Source organism: Astyanax mexicanus, chromosome 25, assembly GCF_023375975.1.
Source record: "Astyanax mexicanus isolate ESR-SI-001 chromosome 25, AstMex3_surface, whole genome shotgun sequence".
Classification (NCBI taxonomy): Eukaryota; Metazoa; Chordata; class Actinopteri; order Characiformes; family Acestrorhamphidae; genus Astyanax; species Astyanax mexicanus.
In genome coordinates, this window is record NC_064432.1 from 23,455,985 (window position 1) to 23,474,585 (window position 18,601).

The 18,601-nt window shown below is 34.7% G+C and overlaps 1 protein-coding gene across 7 annotated transcripts in view; it reads right to left on the reverse strand.

Annotated features, from left to right (window-relative positions):
* Positions 1-18,433, reverse strand: part of LOC111196809 (nacht, lrr and pyd domains-containing protein 1b-like) — a 65,345-nt gene extending 46,912 nt beyond the window's left edge. For 6 of the 7 annotated variants that reach the window (XM_049472420.1, XM_049472421.1, XM_049472425.1 and 3 more), the window contains exons 1-3: positions 18,199-18,433; positions 17,399-17,459; positions 9,951-9,993 (exon numbers count right to left, since the gene is read on the reverse strand). The gene's annotated coding sequence lies outside the window, so the exon portion shown is untranslated. Of the gene's footprint in view, positions 1-9,950; positions 9,994-10,518; positions 10,755-17,398; positions 17,460-18,198 lie in introns of those variants that run through there. The other variant, XM_049472422.1, reaches the window with a different exon arrangement.
* Between the last annotated feature and the right edge of the window lie 168 nt (positions 18,434-18,601).

Here is an 18,601-nt window from a genome sequence, read left to right on the forward strand (position 1 = left end):
TGTAATATCTTGGGTTTATTCTGTCTGTGATTAAGTAAACATCTAAAGAAAATGAAAGAACACCGTACTTTTTTAAAACACTGTCTGAAACTTTTCTGATTTGGTGTGGTAATAAGAAGCATCATTGCATTGATAAACATCTTAATTGTCAAGAGTAAACTGGTCAATATACTCTATTAACATTTCTGTATGTATTAAAGTATGTGTACAGAACATGACTTTGGTTAACTCATAGTTAGTGGAGTAAATCACATAGTTATACTTGTCAAATGATGACTAAATATGTGTGAGCCTACCTTTTTCAAATGACATCTTCTCTCTGACCCCATCCACAGTTCAGAGTTGAGGATACCGGGTGAGGACTCAACTGTAAGACAGGTAAAGTAACGTTAAACGGCACTGGTGGTTCACACAGATGCTGGGATATTATATTTAAAACTTCAGTCCAGCCTTGCCCAGCTGTGGCTCCACCCTGGTGAAGAATGTTAGGTGGATACTGAAATTAAATCATACTGACCTTTCTCACATTTCCCAAAAACAACCATCCCATATTATGTACAACATACTCAAAAACGAATTAGTATAAATAATAATTATGCATTTGGGACGCAGCCTTAGAATGTAGCCTTTGTTGCTTTCTCTTTCTTGCTTTCTCTCAAATTTTCCCTTCCAGTACAAGGCGTACACACGCTAGACTAGGCACGTCTGTACACGATCAGTAACTGTTGTACTGTTAGACACATTATAAAAATATGTCCTGGAAAATTACAGTAACTAACTGCAAGATTCGCCAACATTTTACTGTTACTTTACAGTGCATCTACAGTACGTTTTTTTTTTATTTTTTTTTTTTTACAGTATTTTATTGCATATTGAATTCCAGGATATTCCTGTTTTTTCCCAGTGCCTGTACTGTATGAAATCCTGCAATTAACTAGATTTGAGAATGGCCGGAAAATCGGTGTGCTAAAATGCTAGCTGTAACAAATAACATACAGAAACCTACTCAATAAAGAAAAAAAATGAACTTAGTTTACCTGTGTAGAGTTAATATCATGTTGCCGAATATATATATTCAATGAAATTGAACAGCTGGACCACACTAAAAGAAATAAGGTAAGATCTACACATTTTAGTACATCACACAAAAGGACATATTTCCTATTAGCTGCTGGCCTCATTTACATTCATTACAGTCACCCCACCCCTAACTCGCCATCAGTGTGTATTCTTGCAGACCACTTCTACCTTCCCTTAAAACAACCTCTTTATGAGCTAGTGATACAGTGCTGCATGAGCTGTAAAAGATAAGACTGTTTGTTTTTTTTTCATTAGCAGTATGGTAAAGCTGGATATAAGCATGTTTTGAGGAGTTCTGCTTTTTTACACAGAGAGACAGTTTGGTAATGCAGCAAAATAACTTGAAGCTGCTGACATTCTCCAGGCACCAGTTTTTGTCGTAGTGGGGGAACAGACCCACAATCCTTTGTGTCTTCAGCAAATTTGATGATGACATTGGAGCTGTGTCTGGCTGTGCAGTCGTGGGTGTACAGGGTGTGCGTTCCAGTGTTGAGGGTCAGTGAGGAGCATGTAATGCTGCCCATCCTTACCACCTGCCATCGGCCCGTCAGGAAGTTCAGGATCTAGCTGCACAGTGTGCTGTTCAGAACGAGATCCCGGAGCTGGACGTTGAGCTTTGAAGGAATGATGGTCACATATGTGTCCTTCTTGTCCAGGTAGGAAAGGGCAGTGTGCAGCGTCTGGGATTTGGCCTCATCAGTGGATCTGTTCTGTCAGTATGCCGAATGTAGTGGGTCCAGGGTGGCAGGCAGTGAGGAACAGATGATATCTTTAAACAGCCTCTCAAAGCACTTGTCATTTAGACAGGTAGTGCTGGCTGTCATTGGAACTGACACAATGGTGGTCAGTTTAAAGTTTGCTGGTGGTGTTATAAATGTCTGCATAAACTCCTGCTAATTGTAAGTACTCTACCAGGACCAGCTGACTTGGGTTTACCCGCTGGAAGGCTCTGTGCACATCAGCTTTGAAGACAGAGGGTGAGTTGGCATCAGCGGTGGGTGGGGCACTCTCTAGGGGCGCAGCGTAATTTGAACTGTGTAGAAGCAGGTTTAGCCTGTCTTATAGCACAGCACTGGTGGATAGAGGACAATGTGGTGCTAATGGAGAAAGCCCATAAAGGAAATAATTGAGGTTGGTGGATTGCAATGTCAGGCAACTGTGAAGCTTCAAAAGTGGCAATAGTATGCAAAGAAACTGTGCTACTCTCTGAGGCAGGGCGGAACTGTCATTTTTAAAACCGACACTGCAAAACGAGGCCTCGATGCTGACACACACACACTCCAGCAATGAGAAAGATGGACCCTAATCTTCAACCTTCTATAACACAAACTGGATCTGCTTACTTTTAATACAATTTATTTAAATAGAGAAACTACAGAAGTACACAGTGTCCTATGGCTGTAATGATATCTTGTTGCTCATGCCCAGACTACAAATCAGAAGTTTAATCTTTTTATCTTTAATCTTCAACTGGGAAATTTTGGAAACTTACTGAAGCAACAGATCACTGAGAAGATAACATAAACCACACTGAGCACAAACCACCAAACGAATGCACGACATTAACCTCTCCAGAGACCAATTTCAGTTTATTACATATTAAAGCATGCGAAAAAGATCAAAACACAGCATATAAAACAGTCCAGAACTCTCAGACTGCGTCTAAATCAATTTCTATTTATATACACATTAATATAAATAGTAATTAGGTGATCAGCACCAATAAGGTGCCTGCAACACCCTGCAACTTTGCAAATTCTCCCACTTAGTAATTTATTTGTGTTACTGCTAAAAAATAAGTATTTGAACACCTGACAATCAGCAAAATCCTGGCACTCAAAGACCAGTTAGTCTGCCTCTAAAAAGTGCACCTCCACTCCACTTATTATCCTAAATTAGAAGCACCTGTTTGAGGTCGTTAGCTGCATAAAGACACCTGTCCTCCCCACACAATCAGTAAGACTCCAACTACTAACATTGCTAAGACCAAAGAGCTGTCCAAAGACACCAGAGACAAAATTGTAGACTTCCACAAGGATGGAAAAAAGGGCTACGGGGCAACTGCCAAGCAGCTTGGTAAAAATATCAACTGTTGGAACAATTGTTAGAAATGGAAGAAGATTAACATGACTGTCAATCTCCCTCAGACTGGAGCTCTACTGGCACATTAATGATCTTAAGAAAGGAATCAGCCCAGAACTACACGGGAGGAGCTGGTCAATGACCTGAAGAGAGTTGGCACCACTGTTTTCAAGCTTATTGTGGGTAAAATACACTAAAACTTCATAGTTTAAAGTCATGCATGGCACGGAAAGTTTCTCTGTTTAAATCAGCACACATCCAGCCCATCTTAAATTTGCCCATGACCATTTGGATGATCCAGAGGAATCATGGGAGAAGTTCTGTTGTCAGATGAGACAAAATAGAACTTTTTGGTCTAATTTCACTCCCCGTGTTTGGAGGACAAAGAATAATGATCCCCAGCGACAGCAGTGTATAAAGGAGAGGATGACCGGGGCCATGTATTGCAAGATTTTGGGGGAACAACTTCCTTCCCTCAGTTAGAGCACTGAAGATGGGTCATGGCTAGGTCTACAAACATGAGAATGACCCAAAGAACACAGCCAGGATAACCAAGGAGTGGCTCTGTAAGAAGCATATCAAGGTTCTGGAGTGGCCTAGCCAGTCTCCACACCTAACCCCTATAGAAAATACTAAATCCTATTAAAAAATCATTGTGATTTTCGAATTTTGTGGGAAAGTCATGCAAATCTTGCAAAGGGATCATTTTAAAATCATTTACTGACAGACTGCAAGAAACCACTGAGAGAAAAACAGCTACCAAACACTGATAAGAGCAAACCACACTCAGACACAACACACACACACATCTTGGTCTACACTTTACAGCATGTAAACAAAGTTACAGCCTTCTTGTTTTATAAAACCCACATCATTTAACCAACAGACCCTAGAGGCAATATAACAATATTGTATTGTAATGGACTAAATTTTCGTTTTATATTTTTTGGCATATATATTTTCTAGTGACGTATTAGAGGTATTTATTTAGCAAAGTATCAAAGTATACATGGCAGGTAAAAAACTGTCTCACCCCTGCTTCTACCACCGCTGCCATGTGCTTGTTTTCTTTGTCATTCCTTGTGGAAAGTTTCTAAATTTAGCTTATTGTTTCACACATTAAATCCTACGTCTAAGTTGAGGTACCTTATACATATATTATGAGGTACCTGAGTTCCACAGGTAAGGCTGAGGTACCTTATACATTTTCATCACATAGCTGTCTGTGTGTATAGATACACTAGGTTAGCAGGCAGGTGCCCCATTTGTACTGTATGTTTTTTAGTTTAAGTATTTTTTAAGTAGGTTTTGCTTTCTTTGTTCTTTTGTTTAGATTAAATATAGTTTAGATTAAGGTTTTGTTTATTTCTTTTCTTTGGCACAGTCACAGTTGGCTCCTTTTATACCTCAAAACATCTATGCAATATGTGTTTGGTTTGAATGTTCATTTTAAAAAACAAACAAAAAAAATATAATGTTTAAAAATACATTTTATTAAAATCATTAAATTCACAAAAATTATGCTTTTATCACAGCTTCATATTCTATAGTACACATTATTGGGTTTTCACAAAAACAAGAGAAAAACAATGCGATATACATGCAACTGAAATGTACAAACACTTATTAACAGAGTGAGTCTCAATTTTTGTTTATAAATTTTTAACAAAAAATACAAATATTTTTATTTCCCTTTGGGTATAAATATTAATCCAACTGTAACCATAAAAGGAACACTAATGGTGAATATCTGAGCTGTTAAAAGCAAAAAGTTTTATTTTTAATGTAAGAAATACAGAATTTCAGTTTACCACATTTACTGTTTTCCTTTGATTAAAAAATACGTATTTAAATTAATCAAAATTCTTGCAAATTCTAAACATGTCATTTTCCATCAAAAAACAAGAAGTATTTAGGAAATGGCAAAGAATAATTCAATATTTTTATAAGCCTTAGCAAACAGAACTGTCTTGAGTTTTTTTTAGCAGTTTCTAGAAGCATACTAAATAAAGATGGCACACCAAATTTTCATTATTAACAACATAATTGTTTTTTGCTGCATTTTACCAAACACCACTTCTGTTTTCCTATTAATTGTAGCTCTAATTCTGAGATTTGTTCGACCAAAGAACCACTGAGATCAATATTGTTAATTATTGTTAATGACTCACATTAACTGGTAATTTATAGTTGGGCCTTAAATACCACGACTCATGTTTTGATTTATGAATCCGGATGAATGTGTCTTTAATGAAAGACAAGACTGTAGTACTGTGTAATTGAGTATCTACATATTCAGCATGCAGATTACACTGTCTGTTCAGTCTGAGCAGCTGCTGGGTCACTACTGGGGTCTGTGTGAGTCTGGGAGTGTTTCTCTCTGCAGATCAGAACACACAGCGGGGCGTCTGTGATCACTCTCAAACTCAACAGACACAAATTCATTCTCCACAAACTCAGAATGTCATTAATGTACAGAACAATACTAATCGCATACAGAGCCACTGTGAGCGTGGCAAAAGCCAACACTGTGTAATCCTGATTCTCGGTTTTGTTGGAGCTGTGGTGTTTAATGGGGGGCTTCCTGCAGGTGATTATCCAAGAGGTGATCGTCACAGATAACACTAGTACCAGTGACATCAGACTAAAATATGAATGTGATAGTAGTGTAAATATTTCACACAGAAAAAACACAAATAACACAATGAGATAAACTATGATGGAGCAGTGAGGAAAGAAAACATGAGCAGAGCAGGACGGATGTTTTAGATCAAGAATTCTCTCCAACACGACCATCTGCTGGAGGAGAACACCACACATTCTTGATTCCCACCATAAATATGTCATTATGTGGCACATTACCCCAATTTGATTACAAATGTTGTTCTGAAGTAGCGCAGGTATGATGAACAGATTCAGCAGAAGCTCCAGTATGTCGTTGTAGAGGAGAGGAGAGACAAAGACTGAAATTCTGCCCTCGTTTTTTTGATGGCGGTGTAGAGTACGAAAAGCCCAAACCAGAGCTGGCAGTCCCACACACTCACTATAAACAAGGAAGATGAACTGTCTGACCTTGTATGACCACACAGGGGCACTGTAATCAAAACTGCGTATATCATTCAACAGGGTATGTGTCATGGTGAGATCTCTCGGCTGTGCTTCGTTTGAGACGTCCTAGGGAGGAAATAATGAATGAGGTTCTGTTTCTGTTGTAGGAATAACTGTTTCAGTATGAAAAGAGAGGATTATCTACTTACTGAAGATAAACAAAACCTGTAGAGATGTGAACTGTAACCCACACCAGCAGCCGAATACACTATAAAAAAAAAACAATAATAAAATATAATAGCCTAAACATAGTCCAACATTACAGCACAAAATTACATATTATATTATTATTATTATTATTATTATTATACATTATAAAATATTATACATCATATAATAAATATAATAAATTGCAACTTAATAAAGTATTTCATTATTATCTTGTTAATCTAAATTTGATTTGATTATTCTAGTAATAATAAACATTTGTCACAGTCTCTTACCTTTATGATCTAAACTATCTCTCCACTGATTTGCAGCAGTTTATCATTAAGCACTGATCATTTTATATTAAATAAATGAGCGATTAATCACTGTGCAGTGTTCACTCAGCTGAAGACTGTGGGAGAAAATGTACCTTTCTATCTGATTGTTTTTATTTCTACAGAACACAGTATGCCGTTGTACAAGTATAGGACCAATAAGAAGCATTCAACCAATCTATATGTAGCTAAGCTCCACCCCCATACCCCATTCAGTTAACGTTAAAAGATGATTTGATGTCATGGAAAAGTGGACACCGCCCAACACTGCATTAGGCTTTATAATCTACTCACTTTGCCTTTTACATACATACTAAACACAGAGATATATATATATATATAGAGAGAGAGAGATACAGATATACAGAGAGAGAGAGAGAGAGAGAGGGAGAGAGAGAGGGAGAGTGAAACACAGCTAGAGAGAGGGCGGTTCTTATATTCGTCACTCTGCAGACAGGTTTAAGGTAAGAGTAGAATATCTAAACTTTACACTGCTCAGTGTATTAGACTTTGTTTCAAGATAAACGGGTTTCAGAAAGATTTGTAAATGTTCTGCAGATATTACAGAATTTCTGTTACTTACTAATGGAGTTCACTAATTAAGAGAGAGACCTGTGTAGAAAAAGGGTCAAGCACATTCTTCTATATTTTAATTAAACTGCAGGGTGAAATATGTAAATAAATAAATTACTGCATTAATTAATTGCATCGATTAATTGAAAAATAGATCACCAGGATCGACCATGATTTTTGACACAGTAAAACCTACTTATGCCAACTTATTAATGCACCATATTCAGTTTTTAACATCAAACCCAGATAAAAAAACTTGCTATACGTTGTTCTCTAGGTGGTGTTCCTTCAGTGCTGCAGCACTTTCTACACCTGGTTTTGGTAAGCACTTTGTATAGTTTTTCTATCTATCTATCTATCTATCTATCTATCTATCTATCTATCTATCTATCTATCTATCTATCTATCTATCTATCTAGAAACAAAACTCTCACACAGTTCTCAATCTATTTTATGTTTTAGGGATAGAGGTGTTTTACACTGATTCAAACCTTGGGAGAACATGATTACCGGGCCTTCTGCATTTGATTATTATGATAGTTGAAGCCAGGCTCTGCAGTGCTGATTGTAGCTATTCTTACACACTCTTTGCCTTCACTGTACAAGCAGTAGCTGTGTTCATCATTTTACTTCCAATATACCCATTTTTACACAGATATATGGAGATATATCTATTCTCTGCTTTTCTGGTGAGTCTGAGAGTGATCTTGGACCCTCTGCTGTGTGTGCTTGTCTGTAAAGAGAAGCTCAGAACTCAAACTGAGCAAACTCACTCAGAGCTCAACACTGAGCATCAGTCAGTCTGAGCTGAGCAGCTAGTGTTATTAGAATGGCAGTAAAAGAGATGTGTGGTATCTACCCAGCGCACAACGTTATCTTAACGTTTTCTCAGCTTATGCTCTGGGTCGAGTCGTTAGTGAAATATCTATAATGCTGTTTAAAGATATATATTTGATCAGTTTTATGTACACGTATGAACTGTTTCCTACTAATATTTCTAGAATGTTTAGACAACACCAGACAAGATGAGACAAGATCATTATGCCTTAAACAAAGTTTAAACTGAGATTATGTGAATAAATCTGTTTATCTGCTTTATTTAATCAGTTAGTGAAGTTAGTGGGAAAGTGTGAAAGTGAGCTGCATGAATCTGTTTATCTGTTTTACTGAATGCAGCAGTGTAGCTCTCATCCACAGTACTGAGATAAGATCTGTACCTGCAGTGAGCTGAAATCTCACAGTAAATCCTGCTCTCTGTGCAGAGTGTAGCTCTGATTAATACACTCTAAACTTTACAGCACTGAGTTCAGTACAACACAGCACTATTCATTAAAGAACATCTACACAAACATCATTTCACAAAGCAGATAAAAATTATTACACACACTGTTTATTACTTTGATTTTAAATATTTTTATTTCTATTATCACATTTATTATTATATTATTACATGTATTATTACCTTTATAGTTATTATTATAAAATGCATTAATTATTTATATATTTTTAATTTAATTTAATTTAAATTGTTTCTCACTATACTTTGGTTACACTTTTACACAAATTTCTGAAAATAAAGATAAGTATGTAATTAATTAAATACATTAATAATGCTTGACTTAATTATAAGAGTCATGGCACATTTTTTGTTAATGAGGCAAAAATGTCCTAACTGAGCAAACAGGTTTCATATAAATAGATCTCTTATGGAAACAGATTCAATCCAAAATGTATTTTCAGAGACCATTTCACATACTGAATAAAAAAAACACTTTAACAATAAAAAAATAAATTAAAAATAAAAAGAAGTTTAAAATGTTATGTTATATTCTGTTGTAAAGTTATGATGTTATATATTATTATTTATGATACACGTGTTTATGCTGTTAATCATGTTATGGTGTGTACTATATGTTAATATGTTATATATTATGTATCACGTTATCATGTTATACATTATTATTTATGATATGAATTATATGCTGTTAAATATGTAATTGTATGTACTGTTGTAAATTTATCACAATGTATATTACATATTATAGATCATATTATATTAGTATGCTCCATATTTAGTTTTGCTGTTATATGTTAAGATGTTACAAGTTTTATGGTTACGTAATAACTTTGGATTATTTGTCATATGTTTTTTTTATATGATATATATTTTATGTTTGCACATAAATGGTTGTACTTCATGTTATTTAATGTTATGTGTTGTTATTTGTTGGTATAACAGGTAATATATCTGATGGGTAATAATATATGTCATGTTGTTATAAAGTTTGTTTTACATTCCAATAATTCCGATGTTGGTCGTTATGCTATGTTATATTGTTGTTTTGTAAAATCTGCAGATTGAAAAAATAAAAAATAAAATACAAATATAAAATATAAATAAACATGAATATAAAGTATTTTGGGCACATATTTTATATTCTGAATGGTTAAATTCTCCTGATACATGTAGCCATTTCAACAGTTTTAAAAATTGTCTTCAGTAGATTCTGTTTTCCATGTTTTTTATATTAAATTACAATAATGAGTTAGTAATGGTGTCCATCTCTAAGCATGTTTACATATGATACTGATGGTTCATGATGTGAATGAGTTTCAGGTACTTACAGAAACTTAAAGGACTGTGGCTGCAAACACACACCTGGAACACCTGAAAAGAATAAAAGCAGTTTTAGAAGAACACACATATATACATGCAATAATTAGCAGAGTGCATACATTACATAACACATATCCTCTCTAAATAAGCTAATAAACCCTTAATAAATCAGTAAAGGAAATCCAACAAACACTCTGCTGACTGGTGACAGTAACTAGCAGGATTATATTATTATTATTATTATTATTATTATTATTATGTCATGGCTGGACAGGGCTGGGACATGAGCAGATACACAAATGAGGCTTTAATTAAAAAGGCAATGCAAAATACCACAGTGAGATAAGAGGTCCAGTTAGCATGATGTCCAAGTTAGCAATTTCAGTGCATTTATAGTCGCCATGATTAATTTGAAGGATATTATTAAAGAAATAAATCTAAACATATAACATAATATATACACATTATACAGGTTACCTCGCACTGATTTAGATAAACAGCTAAAAAGTGTGTTAAACTCAGTCCAAGTATTGGTTTAACTTAGCTTTGTTTCTTAAAATATATATATTTTTTTACCTCAGACGACTGTACTCTCACTTCTGAAGCTGAGCCCTGTTCACTTTTATCAACTTTAATTCGGTTTAAAATCACAAATATGTTCAACCTCTCAGTGACGAGAAAAACCTGAATATGAGGCTGAAATTGTAGTAAATTATTAATAATAATGAATATAAAAGAGGAGAAGCTAATGCTAACGCTGAGGAAAATCACCGACTTAATTTAAATACTCCAACGGTCGAGTTCAGTTTAAAATAAAAGTAAAGCGCAGTGGGCGGAGTCACAAGGATACAGACCCGCCCCTGCCGTGTTGTGATTGGTCAGAGGGTGTGTCAGTCCAGAGCCGTTTAGAAAGAGAGAGAGTCTCTCCTTTTTTTATACACAAATTTTCAATCAATCAGGCTTTTTTTTGACACACAAAATAATTGAATTCCTATTAAATAATGTCATAATTATTACAAAATACTATACATTAATGTCAGTTTACCAAATCCTTCCCAGAACTTGAAATGGATATTATTTCTATGAAGAAATGTATGTAGAATGTAAATAATGCCCGAGGCAAAAAAATATATATATATATATATCACATTTATGTGATTCATCACAATGAGGACAATGAACCTTAAACTTAACTCTTCCCTAAAACAAACTGGATCAGCTTACTTTTAATATAATTAATTTAAATAGAGAAACTACAGAAGTACATAGTGTACTGTGGCTGTAATGATATCATCTCTGTGCTCATGCTCAGATTACTAATCAGATTATTAATATTCTTATCTTTAATCTTCAAATGTTATATTTTGGAAACTTTCTGAAGCAACAGATCACTGAGAGGATAACATTAACCACACTGAGCACAAACCACCAAACGAATGCACTACATTAACCTCTCCAGAGACAGCTCTAGTTTCAGTTTATTACATATTAAATCATGCAGATAAACACTATCAAAACACAGCATTAAAACCTTACCAATCTTATTTTCTATTTGTATACACACGCACACATACACACACACACACACACATAGGAACATTAGTGTCAACAACATCTCTTGTTTTTGATGTTATTACTGTGTTGATCACTTTTTAATTACTGATGAATATATATTTTGAACTGTGATCAGCACCAAAAAGGTACATTGTTAATAATGTGCTAAAATGCATTTGTCTGTTGTCACTGCCTGCTGAGACATATAATTTGCAATGTGTTTATTTTTTTAATAATCAGTATTTTAGTAATCTAAATAAATCAATATTTCACAGAAAGACAGCGTGGGAAAGTCGAGCAAATCTTGCAAAGGGATCATTTTAAACATTTACTGACAGACTGTAAGAAACTGCTGAGAGAAAAACAGCTACCAAACACTGATAAGAGCAAACCACATCAGACACAACACACACACACACACACACACACACACACATACCTCGGCCTACACTTCACGGCATTTAAGAGAGAGAAATACACATGTAAAAAAAGTTACAAATAGAAAAAGCTACTTGTTTTATAAAATACAATTACAAACAGACAACAGATCCTAAAGGCAGGAAATATAACATTTTTGTTGAATTTTAATACACTTTCTTATTGTCTCAACAATATTCTTTTTAAGCACATCAATAACATCATACGTGTTTAAAGAACATATTTCATTACAAAGAGTGTAATTAGTCCTGTTTAACTGGAGGACAGAACAGTCCATGAAAACCATTGTACTCAGTATGGTAGAGTGCAGTTTACCACATTAATAAACTACAGCTTCACCTACTTTACCTTTATTAAAAATCAATTATTTATTCAAAGTTCATTAAAAGCGCATCAAAATTCCCGCCGCTAAACATTTTATTTACCATCACAAAACAAGAAATATTAAGAAATATTAATGAAATAACAAATGCTTTAGCAAATAGACATGTCTTGAGCTTTTTTAAGCAGTTTAAAGAAGAGGACTAAATAAAGATGGCACACACATGTGCGTTTATGGATCTGTCTGAATGTGACTTTAAAGAATTTATTGAATGATCTATTAAAAAACAAGACAGTAATACTGTGTAATTGAGTATCTGCATATTCAGCATGCAGATTACACTGTCTGTTCAGTCTGAGCAGCTGCTGGGTCACTACTGGGGTCTGTGTGAGTCTGGGAGTGTTTCTCTCTGCAGATCAGAACACACAGCGGGGCGTCTGTGATCACTCTCAAACTCAACAGACACAAATTCATCCTCCACAAACTCCAAATACGCTTAACGTACAGAACAACACTAATCGTACACAGAGCCACTGTGAGCGTGGCAAAAGCCAACACTGTGTAATCCTGATTCTCGGTTCTGTTGGAGCTGTGGTGTTTAATGGGGGTCTTTCTGCAGGTGATTATCCAAGAGGTGATCGCAAAGGCTAACACTGGTAGCAGTGACATCAGAAAGAAAAGTGTACGTGGTACAAAAAATTCACACAGGAAAAAAACAATGAACACAATGAGATAAACTATGATGGAGCAGTGAGGAAAGAAAACATGAGCAGAGCAGGACGGATGTCTTAGATCAAGAATTCTCTCCAACACGACCATCTGCTGGAGGAGAACACCACACATTCTTGATGCCCACCATAAACATGTCAATATGTCGCACATTACCCAACTTTTATCACAAATGTTGTTCTGAAGTATCACAGGTATGATGAACAGATTCAGCAGAAGCTCCAGTATGTCGTTGTAGAGGAGAAGAGAGACAAAGACTGAAATTCTGCCCTCGTTTTTTTGATGATGATGTAGAGTACGAAAAGCCCAAACCAGAGCTGGCAGTCCCCCACACTCACTATAAACAAGGAAGATGGACAGTCTGACCGTGCCTGACCAATCAACACGTCTATGTGGCCCATAGTAATGGAATACATCAAAAAGGAAAGGAGGCATGGTGAGATCTCTCTGCTGTGCTTCGTTTAAGACGTTCTAGAGAGGAAGTGATAAGTTAGGTTCTATTTCTGTTGTAGGAATAACTGTTTCAGTATGAAAAGAGAGAATTATCTACTTACTGAAGATAAACCAAACCTGTAGAAATGTGAACTGTAACCCACACCAGCAGCCGAATACACTATAAAAAAATAAAAGGATAATAAAATATTATAGCCTAAACATAGTCCAATTTTACAGCGTACATTAAATATTACATTACTCTTATTATAAATAAGAAAATGAAAGAAAAACAAATAGTGTGCTAACAGAAAGTATTTTGATAATTATCTTATTACTCTAAATGTGTCAGTCTCTTACCTTTATGGTCTAAACTCTTTCTCCATTGATTTGCAGCACTGATTTGTGCAAGAAAACTGAATGTCCTCTCTGATCATAACACAGGACACAAACATAAAACGAATAAGAAGCATACAACCAATCCACAAGTGTCTAAGCCCCGCCCCCCGTAACGCCACAAACTCCTAACATTTAGAGATGATTTGATGGTATGGAAAAAGTAGATACCGCCCAACACTGCATTAGTCTTTATAATAACTACTTACTCTGCCTTTCACATACTAAACAGAGAGAGAGAGAGAGAGAGAGAGAGTCCTACTCGTCACTCTGCAGGCGCATTTAAGGTAAGAGTATAAAATAACTTTACAGTATATAATATAACTTCACAGTGCTCAGTGTATTAGATTTTAAAGTTAAACAGGTTTCAGAAAGTTCTGTGAATGTTTTGCAGATATTTTAGGAATTCTGATAACTGGAGTTCACTAACTAAGAGAGACCTGTGTAAAAAAAAAAAAGTTTAAGCACATTCTTCTACATTTTCATAAAATTGCAAGGGAAGATCAGCAAATAGAGACAGAATTACCTTATAAATTAAATAACTGCTGATGAAATATTTGTGTTAAAGAACGACCCTGTTCTTGGATCGAATCAGATTTAATTCAGTGAAATATATATTAATTTATGTTCGGTCATTTCACATAATCAGCCAGATAAAAACAGCACCAAGTATGCCAAGTACATACATCTTAAATTTTAATATTTTTTTACTGACCCATTAAAAACCTACTTATGCCAACATCAATTTTTTAACATCAAATCCATATAAAAAATATACTCGTAATTCTCCCTATGCAGGTATCCTTGTTCTCCAGGTGGTGTTCCTTCAGTGCTGCAGCAGTTTAAGTCTACACCTGGGTTTGGTAAGGACTCATATTTTACTTCACTTCCTTTAATTGAATTGAACTTAACTGAATTTAATAACTAAGAGAAGGTGAAGCAGAATCAAATCAAAATCAAATCAAATTTATTTGTATAGCGCTTTTTACAACTGGTGTTGGCACAAAGCAGCTTTACAGAAATAAGCAGAACACAATGAACTGTTAAAATGAATTACTTACTCAACGCAGAACTCGAACACAAACAAAACTCTCACACACTTCTCTCTGTATTTTATGTTTTAGGCATACACGTGTTTCACACGGATTCAGACCTTTGAAGATTATGTTTAATGCTCATCCACCCCTTTATGACCGTTATGAAAACCGTATTTATTTTAATACAGACTACGTCATAACAGTCGCCTTCCTCATCGCTGGCCTGTGTGTCGGCCTGCCAGCTCTGGTCTGGGCTCTCTGGGTAATATATAAACACCACAAGAACAGAGGCTACATTTCAGTCTTCATCATCCTCCTCCTCATCAATGACCTGTTAGAGCTGCTCCTGACTGCGATAGATGTGTTAGGGTTCTTAAATTATATGCATATTAATTATTATTTTTGCTTGCTTTTGGTTACATTTAGAATTAATGGTGTGTATTTGCACCAGCTGGTGGCACTAGAGAGCATTCTCTCTTATAAACACAAAAAGCTCTCAGATTTATTTTTCTCTGCACCACGCTCCATCATCCTGTGCTTCATTCTGTTTCTGATTATTGTTACATGTCAGCTCATGTACGAATGGTTTTTAAATCTAGTCCTGTGTATTTTGCCGCTCTGTATTTTAGCAGTCACATGCACGCTGACCTGTAAAGCCACTCCTCCTAACCGTGACCCTGCTCCTCCCACCGGGCTGAAGCCAGGCTCTGCAGTGCTGATTGTAGCTACTCTTACACTCTTTGCCTTCACTGTACAAGCAGTAGCTGTGTTCATCATTTTACAACAAATAGACACATATTTTCACAGCTATATGGAGATATATCTATTCTCTGCTTTTCTGGTGAGTCTGAGAGTGATCTCGGACCCTCTCCTGTTTGTGCTTGTGTGTAAAGAGAAGCTCAGAGCTCAAACTCACCAAACTCAGAGCTCAGAGCTCAACACTGAGCATCAGTCAGTCTGAGCTGAGCAGCTAGTGTTATTAGAATGGCAGTAAAAGAGATGTGTGGTATCTACCCAGCGCACAACGTTATCTTAACGTTTTCTCAGCTTATCCTCTGGGTCGAGTCGTTAGTGAAATATCTATAATGCTGTTTAAAGAAATATATTTGATCAGTTTTATGTACACGTATGAACTGTTTCCTACTAATATTTCTAGAATGTTTAGACAACAATAGACAAGATGAGACAAGATCATTATGCCTTAAACAAAGTTTAAACTGAGATTATGTGAATAAATCTGTTTATCTGCTTTATTTAAAGAATAAATCTGTTTATCTGCTTTATTTAATCAGTTAGTGAAGTTAGTGGGAATGTGTGAAAGTGAGCTGCATGAATCTGTTTATCTGTTTTACTGAATGCAGCAGTGTAGCTCTCATCCACAGTACTGAGATAAGATCTGTACCTGCAGTGAGCTGAAATCTCACAGTAAATCCTGCTCTCTGTGCAGAGTGTAGCTCTGAGTTCAGTACAATACAGCACTATTCATTAAAGAACATCTACACAAACATCATGTCACATAAATAAGATACCATAAATTATTGTTTATCACTCTTTCACTGTTTTATTACTGCCTTACTGATTTTGTATTATAATTATATTATGATGTGTTTTTACTTTTATAATTATTATAAAATGCAGTATTTTTTTCTATATTCAATTTAATTTGTTTCTCACTATACTTGATTACACTTTATAGATTTCCAGTGTTTGAATTAATCATAAAGAGTTGTGGCACATTTTATGTTAATGAGGCAAAACTGTCAAAACTCATTTAAATACAAACTGTTCTTTTATGGAAACATATTTGGTCAAAAAATTATTTTCAGAGACTATTTCACATACTGAATACAAAAAACACTTTAACAATATAAAATAAAGAAAAAAATCAACCACTTCAAAAGATCCTGTTGTGAGAACCTACATTGGAAGGAAGTTTAAAATAAAAAGTAACTTGAAATTAAAAATGCTGTTGTATTGTCTTATGAAGAAACGTTACGGTGGTATACTTTGTAATGTATGATAACTTGTATGTACTGTTATAAATTATGTGATAAGGTATATAATAGATATCATTTTATGATGTTATACATTATTATTTATGATATACATTATATCATGTCAAATATGTATTTGTATGTACTGTTATAAATTGTTAGACATGGTGTATTATATATTATGTATCATGTTATAATGTTATGCTCCGTATATAGTTTTGTTGTTATATGTTAAGATGTTAAGTTGTAATATGTTTGGATTATTTGTTATATGCTATAAGTTTTGTGTTTGTTTATATTTTGTACAATTATGCTTTATGTTCTACTTTATGTTGTTACATCTTACAGCATTATGTATTGTTATATGTAGGTGTAACAGGTAATATATCTGTTGGGTAATGATGTATGTTATGTTGTTATAAAGCACAAATTGTCTTTAGTAGATTCTATTTTAAATAGTATTTATATTACATTTCAATAATGAGTCAGTAATGTGTCCATATCTTAGCATGATTACATATGATTCATGGTGTGAGTGAGTTTCAGGTACTTACAGAAACTTCATGTAAAATCTCTGAGTAAAGGACTGTGGCTCCAAACACACACCTGGAACACCTGAAAAGAATAAAAGCAATTTTATAAGAACACACATATATCTGCTTGTCAAGGTGTGCATGTAAGACAAAAATTAGCAAAGTGCATACATCACATAAAAAATATACAATAATATAAAAATATAAAATATAAAGATTATTATTATTATTATTTTTATTTTGTAAATTGTATATACACAAATGAATGAACTGAGAGTTTTTATGATTTTTAATTAGCTTCATATACAACTAAACAATGAAGCTAGACACACATCTCTTCTTTTGAAAGATATTATTAAAAAATGCAAGTTAAATTATTATTATTACATTAATATATTCCAGCTATGTGTATGAATGCATTCACACATACACACACACATATACATATACAGGCCACTTAAAAATGATGAGTTTCTTTGATTTTACCTCATTGAAAACCTCTGGAACTGTGATTAAAAACCAGGGTTATTCCAACAAATATTGATTTCTGAACTTTAAAATGTAAAACTATGGATATTAACTTTGTTTTTGCATTATCTGAGATCTGAAAGCTCTGCATCTTTTTTGTTTTTTCACCCGTTTCTCGTTTTCTTCAAATTAATGCTAAAAATGGCGACATATTTATTCGGAATTTGGGAAAATCAGAACAATCGAAGCATCAGAAATCTTACACTGACTCAAATAAACAGCTAAAAAGTGTGTTGAACTTTAGTCCAAGTATTGGTTAAGCTTTGTTTCTGAAAATATCTCGTTTTTTTTACCTCAGAACATGGTAACGTTCACCGCTGAAGCTGTGCCCATTTCACTTTTTTCAACTTTAATTCGGTTTAAAGTCTTCAAATGTGGAGATGAAATCGTTTATAATAGTCACACATATATGTTCGACCTCTCAGTGACGAGAATAAACTGAATATGTGGCTGAAATTGTAGTAAATAATTAATATTAATTAATATAAAGAAGCTGAGAAAAATCACGTCTTAATTTAAATACTCTAACCGTCGAGTTCAGTTTAAAATGAAAGGAACGCGCAGTGGGTGGATACAGACCCGCCCGTTCCGTGTTGTGATTGGTCGGAGGGTCTGTCAGTCCAAAGCCCCAGGCTCCGTACTTCCTCATTAGTGTTGCACTACATAGGGACACACTATTTAGTGCACTAAGTAGCG